At 45.6% G+C, this 16,461-nt stretch overlaps 2 protein-coding genes and 1 long non-coding RNA gene across 3 annotated transcripts in view; 1 reads left to right on the forward strand and 2 right to left on the reverse strand.

Annotated features, from left to right (window-relative positions):
- Window positions 1-12,884, forward strand: part of LOC144821544 (uncharacterized) — a 359,946-nt gene extending 347,062 nt beyond the window's left edge. The window contains exon 4 of the long non-coding RNA XR_013608379.1: window positions 12,660-12,884. This is a non-coding gene — a long non-coding RNA (uncharacterized LOC144821544). The remainder of the gene's footprint in view (window positions 1-12,659) is intronic.
- SLC4A11 (solute carrier family 4 member 11) overlaps window positions 1-16,461 on the reverse strand; it is a 1,943,806-nt gene that overhangs the window by 1,375,129 nt on the left and 552,216 nt on the right. The window lies entirely within an intron of this gene.
- LOC144821543 (uncharacterized) overlaps window positions 1-16,461 on the reverse strand; it is a 1,076,254-nt gene that overhangs the window by 405,819 nt on the left and 653,974 nt on the right. The gene's annotated exons all lie outside the window — the stretch shown is intronic.

Raw genomic sequence — 16,461 nt, forward strand, 5'->3', positions numbered from 1 at the left:
GACACCCTTGCCGTGATCAAATCTTTGAAATCTGGATCACCGTCCGACCCATGTCCGGCAAGGGTGCTGGCTGCTGTGGCCGATGTGGTTGTTCAGGAGGTGGCACACTTAGTCGGCCTTTCCTTTAAATCAGCCACTGTGCCTCCCGAGTGGAAACAGGCTAAGCTCCTGCCTTTGCTCAAAAAGGCCGGGGCTGACCCTGCTGTGCTGACCAACTATCGGCCTATTTCATTGCTTCCTGCTCTGGCTAAAATAGGCGAGAAATTGGCTTTTCAGCAGCTCAATGAGTTTGTGGAAAGATCCGGAGCTCTTCACGAGGCCCAATCCGGGTTCCGTGCTGCTCACAGCACGGAGTCGGCCCTGGTGGAAATTTCGGAAGCGGTCAGGGAGTGTTTGGACGGTGGCGGCAGAGCGGCTCTAATTTTATTGGACCTCTCTGCCGCGTTCGACACGGTACCCCACCATCGTCTCCTGGCCCGGCTCGCCGACATTGGAATCAATGATCTCGCATTAGATTGGCTGAGTTCATTTTTGATGGCAAGATCCCAGCAGGTTTGGCTCCCTCCTTTTTCATCATCGGCTAGACCTCTCACGACAGGGGTCCCTCAGGGCTCGACTTTGAGCCCTCTGCTTTTTAATGTTTATCTGACCCCCTGATTGACTTAGCCGAACATTGGGGAGCCAAAATTATAGTATACGCGGATGACACGCAGCTGTTGTTCACCTGGCCGGGTGAGGCTCTGGAGACAGAGCAGATTCAGAACTGTCTGTCCTCAGTTTTCAATTGGTTAGCGTCATCTCAATTGAAATGTAATGAGGACAAGACCGAAATTCTGCTCTACGGCCAGTTCCCTCCTGATTTTAGGGTCAGACTGTGGCCGGCCGGCTTCCCTATGCCATGTGCCTCGAACACCCTGGCCAAGAACCTTGGGGTTTGGTTTGGGGAAGACCTTCGATTCGAGGGGCATATTAAGAAGCTAACTGGAGGCTGCTTTGGGACCCTGAAGTCTCTTAGAAAGTTTTTTCCCTATTTGCCCGCCTCGGCACGCGAGTCAGTCGTGAGAGCTTTGATCCTCTCACGCCTGGATTATACCAATGCTTTGCTTAGTGGCTCTCCAGCCTATTTGATAAAGCGGCTTCAGATTATCCAGAACGCTACCGCCAGATTGTTGGGGAATATCTCCAGGCAGATTTGCGTCAGGAATTACCTGGAGAGCCTGCATTGGTTGCAGGTGCCGCATAGGTTCACTTTTAAAATTCTGATTCTGGCTCATAAAGCCATCAATGTGCTGGGTCCCGCCTATCTGAAGAGGCGATTCATTCGGTACTTCCGCAACCGAGAATTGCGTTCAGCAGCTCAACATCTTTTGCAGGTTCCGGGTTACCGACGTGTCCGGTTGGGAGGGCATTCAGTGGCAGTGAAGGCCGCACTGGCTTGGAACGCGCTCCCTGCTTCTCTGCGTGGTATTGCTGACTTTACTGCTTTTAAAAAAGCGCTAAAAACTCATTTGTTTAGATTGCCTGTCTAGTCTTTTTGGTCGGATTGGTGTTTGTTGTTAAAATTCTTTTTGTTCTTCCGCGCCAGGATACTCCGGCAGTAATTGAGCGCGCTACAAAACAGCTTAATATTAATAGCTGACGGCCTAGGGGTGGAGGACCGTTGTGCAAATACCCCGGGAAGGACTCTGGATATGCTTGGTCCCTGAGATTCTTCGATGTCACTGCCTTCCACAAATGGCATAAGTCCTGGATGTTCGGTGCCATACTTGAGGGTTTGACCTAAAGACACTTCCTGCGGTGCCCTGGTCCAAAATCAAACAACATAACACTTGTTTTATAAAAAAAAAAAAAAAAAAAGTTCTTTTCAGAACTAACTCATTGTACCAAAAACAGCTCCAGGAGCATATTATAAAGGGGGTTTATCTCCCCTTTTTTGGCTTTTGTTCGTGCGCGACCGTGTGCGCGCACCCGCCTATATATTTCGGGAAAACTTCGCGATTGCAACTTAATAAATTTCTTCATAGACCCATCAAAGAACTTATACTACGTCAAAGACAGTAAACCTAGGCTTCTTTTTTATTATTATGAAAATTTTCATTAAATGGAGCCGAAGCTGAGTTGCGCCCGCTCGGCCAGCTGAATTACGCCTCGCCCGCTCCTGCGGCACAGTGCCTCGCTCGGCCAGCTGAATTACGCCTGCTCTTGCTATTACAGCGTCTCACCCGCCATCCGGCTGAATTGCACCCACTCTTCCGGTACAGCGACAGGCGGCTGCCACGGAGCTCAGGAAATGGCGGTCGGCTCCACAGACTTGGGCCTGGCCTGCAAGGATGGCTCTGGACAACCCTGGAACTCGGACGCTTGACTGCTACGGCGTGGGCCCCATTCCCAAAAGCGTCCCATCAGCCTTGAAGATTCTACAAGAGTCACCGGGGCCCCCGACTCCCGCAGAGTTCCGGTGGGGAGCTTCTGCCATGATTGCTCGCAGAATGGCCACGACGTAGCCACGGGGTGCTCTCATGCGGACGCCAGCTTCAGTCTGAAACTTCCAGAAACACTGTAGACTACCAATTCAATCAGTTCCGGTGGAGCCCCAACGACGTATCGCGTTGTTGCATAATGCGTCATATGACACGCTGCGTTAGCGCACCCGGAAGTGCTCCGGTGCGCGAGGCGCGAAGCGCAGCTTCCCGGAAGCAATCCGGGGCGCAGCGCGGAGCGCGTAACGTAAGCATAACAGGTCATGTGACTTGTTAATAAAACTTTTCATTGGTTTAGAAATATTTTTTGTCCCAAATGATGAAAACCCCTCCTTGTTTCCTCTTGACTCCTGCCCCCTCCCCAAGTCTTGCTCGGCCAGCTGAGTTTCGCCCACTCGTGCAGCCTACGACATGGATACGCCGGGGCATTATGGATCAGTATGAGCAAATATACACTTGGGGATTCACAAGCAACAACAAGCCTTTGTATTTGGGGCTCTAAATCAACAACAGTGAGAACAGAACCGAACTAAGCACTCAGAGGCTACGTTTAAACGTAACATCATCTCCCCAAAGGTACATCACCTTACACACACATGCACTCTGATCTCCTTGGCCTCATTCAAGCATCAATAGTATGATTTTCATAGGTGAGTCTAGGTTCATGGATTTCCATCCACAGACTAAAAGCCTGGAGTGAGAGTGAAAAAACCATAACTAAGTAAGAAGGAAGACAGAAACAGAATCTTCCTCTGCAACATCCGGCCCTGCATCGCTACTTACTTATAAATGCAGAAAAAACTCAATTAACACAAGGGCTCTTTTCAGAGCCACCTTATATCAAAGCACTCAAACTTCTGATTTATCTCCATTTTCACACTCTTCTAAATAAGTGTGCGCGCACCCCGCAACTTAAAAAAAAAAAAATATATATATATATTTTCGCCTTCAAGGACCTTACTGCACACCCTGAGAAAACCTACGCAGCAAAACAATCTCTACCTTCTCCCCTTTCCATGTTCCAACGCTTTCAAATGAACAATATATTTACTCGCAGTGACAAAATGGCGGTCAACACTTCCTGATTTCCTTCGAATCGAACGTTAACACACGTCACGCAGCAAAAAAAAAATTCCGCTCGCACGCAGCCGCTTGAGTGCGCGCACCCGTGCGCGCTTACAGATATATAATTGACTTTAACTTTAATTTTCTCAGCAACTACTGAACGGATTTACACCATTCCAAAAAAAGCGTAATCTGCGAGCCGGACTCTACAGTTTTGCCAAATTTCTTATAAACCCATTCAGCCGTTCGACCTGTAGCCGTGTCTAAACGTCCTATGGAAAATAACATGGAGAAAACACGTTTTGGGACCCCCCTTTTATCTCAGCCCCCGCTTCACCAATCCCCCCCAAACTTTCCGGGAAGGAGCGCAGGAGACCGAGCCATCTTCTTTGAGAAATTCGCAAAGATTCATCCACCAGAGCCAAAGTTAATCCAAATAGAATGTTGAGGATTTCCTATGGAAACTAGGTCCTAACTATAACTACCTACTGGCGACCGCCAGTAGGTAATATATATATATATATATATATATATATATCCAAAGAATCCTCTCGTTTTCGGTCAAGGATGACAAGCCACACCATCAGGTACTTCAGAAGGTTGTTTATTTGGGCATAAACGACGCGTTTCGAGCTCACGGGCTCTTGGTCACATGACCAGTATTTTTTCACTCATGTATATATACTGTTGTATTATCATGGAAAGGGAAGAAAGATCTCCATGTTTACAAACATCACACGGAGATCCCTTTAAAAGCAATGCATTTTATCTCAGCAGAAACAGAAACTCGAAGAGTATCTTAGTTAATGCATTTTCCCAAATGTTTGGTTTCAAAGAAAAGATATATAGTAAATGATAACATAACATTTCAAGTAAACAATGTCATGTTACAAAAAATGCTCATTAAGGGTGTAGTACCCATGGTATGTTTACAAAAAAGAACAGGTTATAAAGCTAGGAGAAATTAAACAGGGAGGGATGAAAAAATTATAGTTAGAGAGAGGATGTAAATATATCTATAAAGACTAAGATCACTTGGGTATAGTACCCTCTGTAACAACATCTGGTGTATTCCAATCTCATTTCATTCATGTTAAAGTAAGTGAAAAAAGGAGCTATGTTCTATGTCTAGTCAACAATGTCATATAGTGAAAACAAAGGTGATTTAACTCTACCCTCCCCTAGAAGGAGAAATGGGAGAAGGACCTCGTGCTCTTAGTTGTATCTATATCCAAGTGAAGCAGTGGTGCTCATATATATATATATATATATATATATATATATATATATATATATATATACACACACACACACACACAACATAACATATATATATACACATATACATACACATTTATAAAAAAAGATGTTTCTTTTTATAAATCACTCAGTGACAGGTAACTATAATTAGGACCATGTTTCTTTAGGAAATTGATTTTTTAGTTTGCTTATAACATTGATGCGGTTTGATGAATCACGAAATGTTAAAAAAAAGTCAAATCCAGCTTTTAAGAAATTAAGGCTGAAAATGTATAGATATTTCATGCCTTGAGATAAGATCTGACTGGCTGCCACCACACCAACAAAGATGTGATGACGGCCTTTTAAGGACTCAGTCCCTTGTCCTGAATAAAAACTGGTAATTAATTATCATATTACATCACTCATGACAAACTAGGACATCAATGATATCACTTCAACATTTGAAAGGACATTGTGGACAACACTGTGCATGGGAGGGTGAGTTATAGTTACTTTAGGGCACTAGTTATACCTACTTCAATAGACTGGTGAATTCCAGTGTTTTTTGAAAGTTTAAAATGTAATGTTACACCTGGCATTGCAAACTACCTATAACGTCACATTTTTATATATACATATATATATATATATATATATATATATATATATATATACACATATATACATATATACATATATACACACACACACACATATATATATATATACACATACACACACACACATACATATATATACACACACATACATATTGTAAAAACAAAATGTCTTGGCTAATGTGAGACCTAACAATTGAATTCTAGTAGCAACGCAGACTGAATATGAAGCAGAGCAAGTATTGGTGAAACTACCATGGAAGGGTTGTGACTATTTTCATCCTGCTCCGTCTAGATCCTGGAGGTAGGGTTCTATATATTTAGGCTATGGTTTGCCTGGCCCTTTGTATCACACTCCTGACCTGGGTACTCCTGACCTGGGTTCTCCTGCCTCCCGACACAAAGGTAACCACACCCCAGTGGGCAGAACTGCAGCAATCTCACTGCAGTCTGCCTGGCACTGGGCTGCGTGCCAGACAGAACCCGGCGCAGTGCCAGGTGGATTGCAGGACTGCTTCCATCTCTCCCGCAGGGCACGCTGGGTCAACAAGGAAGACTGCTGGAGAACACTTCGGCCCAGTGCAGCATATCATGTACAACATGTTCCACATGCTGTTGGCTAAACCCATGGAGGAAGCGTGAGAGCCTTTTTATTCCATTATTGAACCTTGCGTAAATTAATTCCCACTCTTTTTTGTGACTACCTGGAACTGACGGCGATAGACCTTATTCCAAAGTATTAAGGGTATCTAATTTCCGAAACCTACATTGGCCCCCCGGAAAGCCTGCACTACCAGACAAAAGAGAAGGTGCTTGCAGGGACGGCTCCTCCGGTAAGGCGGAGGAGCGTCGCCTCACTGCTTTTCAGCAGTTTAACCCCTTGCCTGCTTCTGTCGGCCATTGGCCGATGGCAGCACTACCTCGCTAGTGCGGCCAGCGGCCGACGCGGCCCTGCCCATTTTGCGGAAGTGCCGCACTGCGGCAAAATCGCGGCCGCTGGAAAGGGGTTAAGGAAAAATAAAATGATAACTGACATTTATTACCATTTTATTTTTTCCTGTTTCTGGACGTGGCCGCTTTGCCAGGCAGTGTGGGGCATGGCTGTCCTGCTGACAGAGCAGGGAAGGGGAGGAGTAGTTTTCACTCCCTATGTATGCCTGAATGTTTTACCAGCCCTGTTGGGTCGGCTAAACATTCATGCACATTTTCCCTGTTCTCCTCGCAGGCTGCATTACAGCGTACGAGAACATGGCCAGGCAGCCATTCCCTGGCTGAGCGCCGAATATCGGTGCGGAGGCCAATTTCAACGCTGCATTGCAGCACTGTGATTGGCTCAGGGAAGCCTCAGCGCTTCCAGTTCCCGGCCGGGGCAACGAGGAGGACCCAGCGAGGAAACACTTCGAGGAGGTATGTAAAAGTTTATTTTACATCACATTTACCCCACCCCGATCCGTACCAGTCAATATTCTTAAAGTAGGGCCTTGCAGAGGTTTACAAGGTTCCCTCAATATTGTGAGCTGTCTGCAGCTATTAGTTCTTCCTCTTTTGGGGGCTCAGGAGCACCTCTCAGCTTGGCCCATCTCTCTTGCATTAGCAGGTATTCAGGGATGGCGGGGCACGAATGCCTTCCTGACCCTGGCCCACGCCTCCCTTTTTTTAGTCAGGGCAGGCGTTCCATGCACCAAGACCCTCTTCATTGGGTCCGTAGAGAACCGAAAAGACATGGAGGTGCACGGATGAGACAACCGTGGTATTTTTAGATCAACAGATTTGTTTTTCTGATCAGGTCTTTCGGGGCCTAGATTAAGCCTCTATGCTCGCCAGATTCAAAAGCCTGTATCTTGAGCAGTTGTACCTAAAGTACCCAAATCCAGTGTAGACCTAGGAGGACCAACTCATGCACGATTTCTACAATATCCAAATGGAAAAATGTACACAAAGTGATTGTAAATGGAAACAATGCACTTAGTGGTTACCCTAGAAATATGACACAGACTCAGCCCTGCTAGGTCTACATTTGACACTCCTCATGTTTGCAGGGGCCTTCAGAGCACTTGTGTACTGCAAGATGGAAGCAAAAAATGTGCCGAGAAAACTGGCGTCAGATCACAGCCCTGCATTGGCAAACTAGATAAATCTGAAATAGAGGAATCTTCTACCTTAGTGTGGAACCGGCCAGATGTGTGGCAGGTCTTCATTCTATGGTGTATTTCATTACACTGTGATAAAGAACTATTGGCACAACATACAGCCCAAAACGATTGACCATGACCTAGGTTTAGGCCAAATAATCAGTTATAATGAGGCCTTTGTTTCTACTGTGGAAGGTTTACTGCCAGGGAGGTGGGCACTTTCAGTAAGCCCATCCTGAAAATGAACAACCTTTAAGTGGATTCAAGGTAGGAGGTTAAATTTTGGTCAACTAGTATTACTAGTTTTACAAATCTTACTGTATTTATTGTAATCGTGTTTGAATAATGCAATCAAATTGGTCAAAATGTTAATTTTTAGGTAAACACCTTTCATAAATCCAACTGTTGAAACCTAGGCTCTGTGTTTCTGCCTGGCCATTAGGTTTAAGTCAAGGCTGGAAAAAGAAGCATTGGCTTTTTGGAAGGTTAAGTGTTAGGCAATAGTTTGATGACACCCAGCTGCCGACAGCTGCCGTAGAAAGAGAATCCCGTAATAAAGCAACATCAATCAATCATGTTTTTTGTTTTCAGTGCGCTACTCACCCGTGAGGGTCTCAAGGCGCTGGGGGGAGGGAGGGCGGTGCAGCTCTGGGTCAGCCGAAAAGCCAGGTCTTGAGACTCTTCCTGAAAGTGTGCAGAGTGGGGGAGCGTCTGATGCCGACTGGGAGCTCGTTCAGGCTTTGGCTGTGACGTAGGAGAAGGTTCTTCCTCCAGCTCAGGTCCTGCGGATGCACAAGGTTGCTGCCAGGGCGAGGATGGCGGTGTGGAGGTTACTTTTGGGTGAGTGGAGAGAGATTCTTTCATGGAGGTATTTAGGTCCGATGTTGTGGAGGGATTTGTAGGCGTGGGTGAGTAGTTTGAAAGTTACTCTCTTCTCGACGGGGAGCCAGTGGAAGTCTCGCAGGTGTTGGGTCATGTGCTCATGTCATGGGGTGCCAAGGACTAGTCTGGCTACGGATATCTGGATGGTCTGGAGTTTGTGTAGCAGGGATTTGTTGATTCCCACGTAGAGGGTGTTTCCATAGTCCAGTCTGCTAGGAAGGAGTGTGTGGGTGACTGTCTTTCTGGCTTTTGGGGGGGGGGGAATCCACTTGAAGGTCTTGCAGAGGGATCTGAAACAGGTGGAGGTGACTGCGTTGATCTGGCGAGTCATAGTGAGGAAGGAGTCCAGAATGATACCGAGGATCCGGGCGTGGTCCGTCCGGGTGGGTGGTTTTCCGAGGGCGGAGGGCCACCAGGAGCTATCCCAGGCAGTGGGGGATGGTCCAAGGATAAGGACCTCTGTCTTCTCAGAGTTCAATTATAGACAGCGGTTGCTCATCCAGGCTGCGACGTCTTTCATTCCTTCCTTGAAGCGGAGTCTGGTGTCTTCTGGGTTCTTCATGAGGAAGAGGATGAGTTTGGTGTCGTCTGCGTAGGATACTATGCTGACCCGTGTTGTCTGACTATGGCGACGAGGGGGGTCATGTAGATGTTGATTATATTGTGATTATATCTGGAGTTACTATTCACAAAAGCAAAAAAAAAAAGGTGGGACGCTTACTATCCTTCGCGCGCATTTTGCTTTCTCTTTTATTTTTCAGTTGTTTGTTCCAAAGACTGAAACATCTAAAATTAATATATTTGGGCTCTGACTCTTATTTCCGAATTTTCTCGTGGAAGATTTTGGAAAATGTGCTCTGTGGTGGGACGAGTTGCTGCTTATCGACAGTGTTGGTCAGTCAGTGTGATCTGTTCGCACTGCCTTGTGGTTTGTGTCCAATGTGCCGCACTGCAACTTACTCCATTGCAGGGCGACTTGTGCATTTTATCGCAGTGTGCATTAGGACTGTTATACTGTTCCCTCAACAGGCACTTTCCCTATGGTACTTCCCTGCTTTGTGCACGAGTTGCTTCACTGCAGTGTACTCTGTGTGATGCACACAACTGCAGCGTGCACTGCACCTAATGTACTTAGTGCAGCGCGCTTTGTGACTCTTGTACTTCTGTGCTATGCATTATGCCTCCTATACTTAGCTGCAGCATGCTCCTTTCCGATGCTTTTTACTGCAGTGTGCACAGCGCCTAATGCATTCAGTGCAGTGCGCTCTGTGACTCTTACTTCAGTGCACTATGCATAATGTCTCATGTACTTCGCTGCAGCATGCTCCATTCTCATGCTTTCGACTGCAGTGTGCTCTGTCTGTTCTCCATCGATGGGCCTGCTTGACACCAGTTGTAGCTGGGAAGGTTCCACCACTGCTGTGGGCGGCTGGCGGTGCTGTCCATTCACACGGCCCGGGCACTGAACAAAGTGCTAGAAGTGGACTGTCCGCTTGTGAAGCAGCTCCACGCCCTCCCTGGGAAGCAGCCCTGCGCCCGCCCTGTGGAGCTGCCCCGCGCCCACTTGTACCTGATGGGCTGCTTGGCGAGGATACATTGCTCTTCACTGCATGGACCACTTTTATATCTGTGGCTAATAAGCTGCCGAAGGCGTGTGATGAATCTCAATAGAACCGGACCATTCGCTCTTAGGGTGACCAAGTAGCATGGGGTCAGATTCAGTACGGTAAGTGTAAAAATTCAGGACAAAGGGTCAAAATTCAGGACAAAAATTCAGGACAGGAGGTCAAAACTCAGGACAAAACTTCGGGACAAAAGGTATGTTTTACAGACACATCAGAGGAGGTCGCGCAATAGTATATAAGTAATCCCATCTATATCCAACATTCATCCATTTGCAAACCTATCCATTGTGTATCCTTCCATCCATCATTTCACTCATCCATCCCTTCTTCCACACTTTCACTCATCCATCCATCATATCCATCCGTACACTCATCCATCCATCCGTACACTCATCCATCCATACACTCATCCATCCATACACTCATCCATCCATACACTCATCCATCCATACGCTCATCCATCCATACGCTCATCCATCCATACGCTCATCCATCCATACGCTCATCCATCCATACGCTCATCCATCCATACGCTCATCCATCCATACGCTCATCCATCCCTACGCTCATCCATCCATACACTCATCCATCCATCCATACACTCATCCATCCATCCACTCATCCATCCATCCATCCACTCATCCACCCACCCATACACTCATCCACCCACCCATACACTCATCCACCCACCCATACACTCATCCACCCACCCATACACTCATCCATCCACCCATACACTCATCCATCCACCCATACACTCATCCATCCACCCATACACTCATCCATCCACCCATACACTCATCCATCCACCCATCCATACACTCATCCATCCATCCATCCATACACTCATCCATCCATACACTCATCCATCCATCCACTCATCCATCCATCCACTCATCCATCCATCCACTCATCCATCCATCCATACACCCATCCATCCATACACCCATCCATCCATACACCCATCCATCCATACACCCATCCATCCATACACCCATCCATCCATCCATACACCCATCCATCCATCCATACACTCATCCATCCATCCATACACTCATCCATCCATCCATACACTCATCCATCCATCCATACACTCATCCATCCATCCATACACTCATCCATCCATCCATACACTCATCCATCCATACACTCATCCATCCATACACTCATCCATCCATACACTCATCCATACACTCATCCATCCATACACTCATCCATCCATACACTCATCCATCCATCCAGCCATTTACCCTTTCACCCATCCTTTCACTTACTCATCCATCCACCCAGTCACTCATCCTTCCACCCATTCACCTTTTCAGTCATCCATCCATCCATACATCCATACATCCTCCCTTTCTCTCTCCATTGACCCTTTCTCTGAGCCATCCTTCCATCCACCCATCCTTCCTTCTACTCATCCACTCATGGATTCATCCTTTCACTCATTCATCCAACCCTTCACTTGACGATCATTCACCCTTTCACTCATCCATCCTTTTGCTCATTATCCATCTATTCACCCTTTCATTCATCCATGCAGAGTGCTCTGTTTTTAAACTTTTTAGCTTGGGTGTTTTAAGCCACACCCTTAATTACATCAAACACCGGCTTTGGAGAGACCCGCCACCCCCCTTTTTTTCAGCCCGCTTAAAGCCCTGAAAAAAACACCATGTCAGTCACCTCATCGCACAGTCCTGTGCAACAAGCATGACTCACCACTTCCACTTTTTCAGACTGCCTATGTGCAGGGGCATAGTGAACCCTACCCCCACCGCACCCCACCCCTTGCTTTAGGAACTACAGCAAGGGTGAAACTCTTGATGAGCCTCTTCTGTATGCAACTCTGCAGACAAAGTCTCAGCTCATAATTAATATGAAAAGGTGGGACTGCTAGAAGGATAAAAAGTTTAAAAACAGAGCACTCTACTTCTTTAAACTTTTCCAGTTTTCATTGGTGGACGTGGCCCTTTGCAGAGTCATCCGAAAGTTTTTGCCTTCATCCTCCTGTTTTCTAACCCTGTTTTTGTTGGCTTTTCGGACTCTACCACTGGTTAGCAGTGGTAAAGTGCACCAAGCGCTTCTGCTCTCCTTTAAACATGGTAGAATTGGCTTCAACCCAATTGGCATATTAATTTTACTTGCAAGTCCTTAGTAAAATAGCACTACTGGTGCCATGGCCTGTAAATTAAAGGCGACTATTGGGCCTGTAGCACTAATTGTGCCATTCACTTTGGTAACCTTTCAAATAAGTCTCAGGCCAGTAATTGCAGCCTGTGGGTGTAGTTTTTAACTGCCATGTCGACCTGGCAAAGCAAATCTTTTACCAGGCCAAACGCTTTCTTTTTAATTAATACAAGTCACCCCTAGGGTAGGCTTTGGGCAGCCCAGAGGGCAGAGTGTAATGTACTTATAAAAATGAGACCTGCATCTTTTCGTTTTACATGTCTTGGTAGTATAAAGCTCTGAAATTCATTTTTCACTACTGCAAGGCGTACCACTCCCATAGGCGAACATTATAGTTACTAACTGATTTACAAGCAACATCGTGTTGCAGCTGCAATTTAACAAGAATTTCTTTATGTATTTATCTCTGTTCTATTCGTGTCCCACTAGATATTAATGTAGCCATCCACATAATGCCAGTGCCTTCATGGAAAACTCATCCAAGCAGCTGCAAACAACGAAAAACACAAAGCCAAATGGATAAAGAGGGGTAACAAAGATTATACTTTTTTGTACTTTTTATTGTACTTTATTCCAGAACTGATGACATGAGATGTTCCAAATAGTTTAAGGTCATTTGGGAAAATCATGCTTTTTTCAAAAGAAAAGTCACTCAAAAAGGTAGCCAAGTCAAGGTAATTTTTATTGTTTCAAATTATTAAAAATTATTACAACATGCATCTGAAGTGAACGATAAAAGTTAATAATGTGCTCAATTGTTCACAAGGTAAAATCAAAAGTCCGTACAATTAATACAATATAAAAAATTTCATTTTGATTGTACATTTCTTTTTTGGCTATAGTTTTCAAGTGTACACTTCCTATTCACTGTGTTTTCCTGGGTCCACTTGTTGTAGAAGAGATTGTACTTCCCTCATATATTTAACCCCCCTACAAGCCAACATAGAAGATCCATCTAGCCATCGAATTACTGCTTGCCTGCATGTTCGAATATTCAGGTTATTAAAAATGTTCTTTAAAAGCTGTCTCCTTAGGTCTATAAGAGCTGGGCAAGCACATAGCAGATGAGTTAATGTTTCATTTTGATATCCGCATAGGCGACAATTAAGGTTGGTGTAACTACCTTTCCAGGATGGTAACAAGTCCTTTGAAAACTGTAGGCCCAGCCGAAGTTCTATGTATCTTTGTTTTATTTGCATATTAAATGACTTTCTAAAAGGCATTTTAGAGTGGTGTAAACCAGTGTTTCCCAAACTGTAGGTCGCGACCCACTGGTAGTTCGTGAGACGATTTTTGGTGAGTCTCCAAAGTTCAAGCAATAAATACAGATGCCTTTAAATTCTGTATTTATCTTGTCACATTTGCTGTTCTTCAAAGACAGATCACATGTCAGGCTGTTTCTTGGCAAAATGCTAGTTTTTTTTTTTTAACATGAGATTGTTTCTCTGACTGCAAATTGAAACCAAAGAGTTAATTATTTGACAATCTTGCTGGGGTGAAGGCATTTGAAAGGAAAGACTGATGGATGTCACTTCTTTTTACAGAAAAGCTTTAAGTCCCTGCAAGTGAACTGTGCACATTCTATAGTTAAAAAGGCAAAAGTGAAGGCCATTTTTTTGTAATTCTGAAGTGTGATGGAAACAAAGATTTGAGTAGGACCAAAACAAATCAAGACACTTTACTTGGTGATGCACAAACGAGAAATATTCATTGAAACCTGATTTCCACGCAATATAGTCTTATCAGTAAAGCTAGGTCTGTGCAGATGTAATGACCATTACAATGGAAAATGTGCCGTCTGTAAATGACCATGTGCTACTAAATGATGCTTTAGTTACTTTTTTTAAAAACTGCCCGCCACATGTCCACTAAAGCTAGGGGGTCGCGAAAGTTTGTCATTCTAAAAAGTGGGTTGTGGTTCTTACAATTCTGGGCATCACTGGTCTAAACAATAAGCAAGCAAAGGCCAACATTGTTTATATTTAACATCGTCTGTATAGTTTATCATATCTTGGTCAGGTCTCCATACAAGTAGTTTTCTTCACCCTCAGTCAAGAGGGTGCCAGGCGAAGACAGGCCATACAAACAGAGCATTACTGACAGATTACACCGGGGCGATGCGGGTATTTAAGAGAGCAAAGAAACGCCGTACATCCAGGCAGAGACTCAATGTGCATGTCTGCACTGAAGGTACATTGCACATGTTTACTACCGTGGACACAGGCGCCCGAATTACAGTCACGACCTACTGATTTGCTTTAAAGGCCAGGTCTCAAACCGGCAGGTCACCCCATCAACATATTAACATTCTGGGCTTAGAGACGGATAGGTGTTCTATGTGCAGGGGCGAAGCCGGTGACCGGAGTTGTTCGGGTAAGAGACACAGCTGGTTCAGCTGCAATGTGCGTGGGTGTGCGTGGGTGCCCGGCTCTCATCCGAGGCCACTCGAGCCCACGGATTCCGGAGAGGGCTCGCTTGCGTCTCTCTCCACCTCTAGGCCCGGGATAAGACTGGGGCATCTCTTTGCTCCACATTGGAAGGGGTTTTGCCCAGTGCCCCCCCTCTGCTTTACGCACAGTTCTCTTCCATGTGCGCGGAGGAGCCGCTCCCGGAGGCCAGCGTTATCTGCAGCGCGCCGCACCTCAGGACGCGATGGCGAAGGGCGCAGAGAAGGTCATGGAAAGCGCCTTGAGAAGAACACCGTACTGAGCACTGAGAGGCACACCAGGTGACGCGATAAACCCGGCAGCCGCGTGGGGGAGATCCCAACACCCCATGTTAAATCGAATAAACGTAACCCTGGAAAACACGGATTAAGCACTTCCTGCATGGCAACGCTTCTCTGAAGAACGCACGTCTGCACGCGCACGTTCGCCATTGCTGGCTTCTAGGAGCTTCACACAGAACCGTATTTATTGTAATAGGCGCAGCTCTAGGTATGTCTGTGCGCATAAAGGCAAGTGCTGGGCCCGGTTCAGACTGGATACTTAAACCGGGATGTGACGAGGCCAAAGGAAGCACTTAATTAGAACAGAATACGCTATAGCTGGTGTTCACATATTCACAGTGCGGCCACTTACAGTTTCAGACATATAGGTATTACGTAATGTTTATGGCAAGGACGGAGGCTAACGTTATTGCATTACGTCTTTAATGCCGCAGCACAGCAGCCCCTTGAAATAAATAGAACTTTACATCGTTGAATTACAACACTATACAGATCACTCTCTTTTCCTCTTCACAATACGGCCACTTACAGTTTCAGACATAGAGCTATTACGTAATTTGCCTGGACACAGTTCTTTCGCCATGTGCTGAACCCAGGAATAGAATCAACCTGCTCAGCTTCCAAATGTGGAAAATCCCTCCTTCAGGATTACACCTGCTTTTGCGACCCCTAGAGTATTCACTGCAACTACACCAGTAACATTGCAAGGAGCCCTTGCGTGCATAACATCTGCACAACCTGCTCTTCACCAGCTGGACATTTATGCATTTTGAAAGGGGATGTAAATATGCATCTGCAACTTTTGGGTTTATCCAGAGAAAAAATATTTTCCCTACGGAGAAATCTACTCCCCGACACCTCAAAAACATAGTTGGGGTTCCTCCTTCCTTCCCAGGCTGGAAACACACTTACTCCTGCCCCAGACGTTATGACAGGCTGCTGCAGCTGTGCGTGGCCATTATTAGACCTCGTGTTAGTTGATGCCTTTTGATTTTACTAAATTTAGACATGTAATATGCCGATAGAGACCTTCAACCACCCTCTTCATCCATTGGTCTTTGTTGGTGTCATTCACAGTCTTCTTTCGCCCATTGGAGCAAATAGAGGGGGAAAGGAGTCAACACATTTCAGCCATTGGACAGCTTCACTGATTGACAGCATTCTTCTCTTTCACAAGAAGCACATCTACACACAAAGTGGGTTTCCTCCATTGCCAGGGACTGCTATGGCAATGTGTGCCTTTTGAAGCCAAAAAAAGAAGGACCATCACTTACTAGCGCTTCGCTTCAGCTATCGTAATATATCCACAAATAGCAATTCTCACAACCCAGTGTCCATCAGCGCAACCAGAATTTATGTCACTATGGAATGCTAAAAAAAAAATATTCTGCTCTGTCCTGCCTTCTCTTTGATATCGGATTGGACTTTGTTATGTGGATCGGTACATAATTTTAAATGGAAGTTTCAGTTCAGAAACATTTTTACTGAAGAGGAGCGGCCTGG

Source organism: Lissotriton helveticus, chromosome 2_2 (genome assembly GCF_964261635.1).
Source record: "Lissotriton helveticus chromosome 2_2, aLisHel1.1, whole genome shotgun sequence".
In the NCBI taxonomy this organism is placed as follows: Eukaryota; Metazoa; Chordata; class Amphibia; order Caudata; family Salamandridae; genus Lissotriton; species Lissotriton helveticus.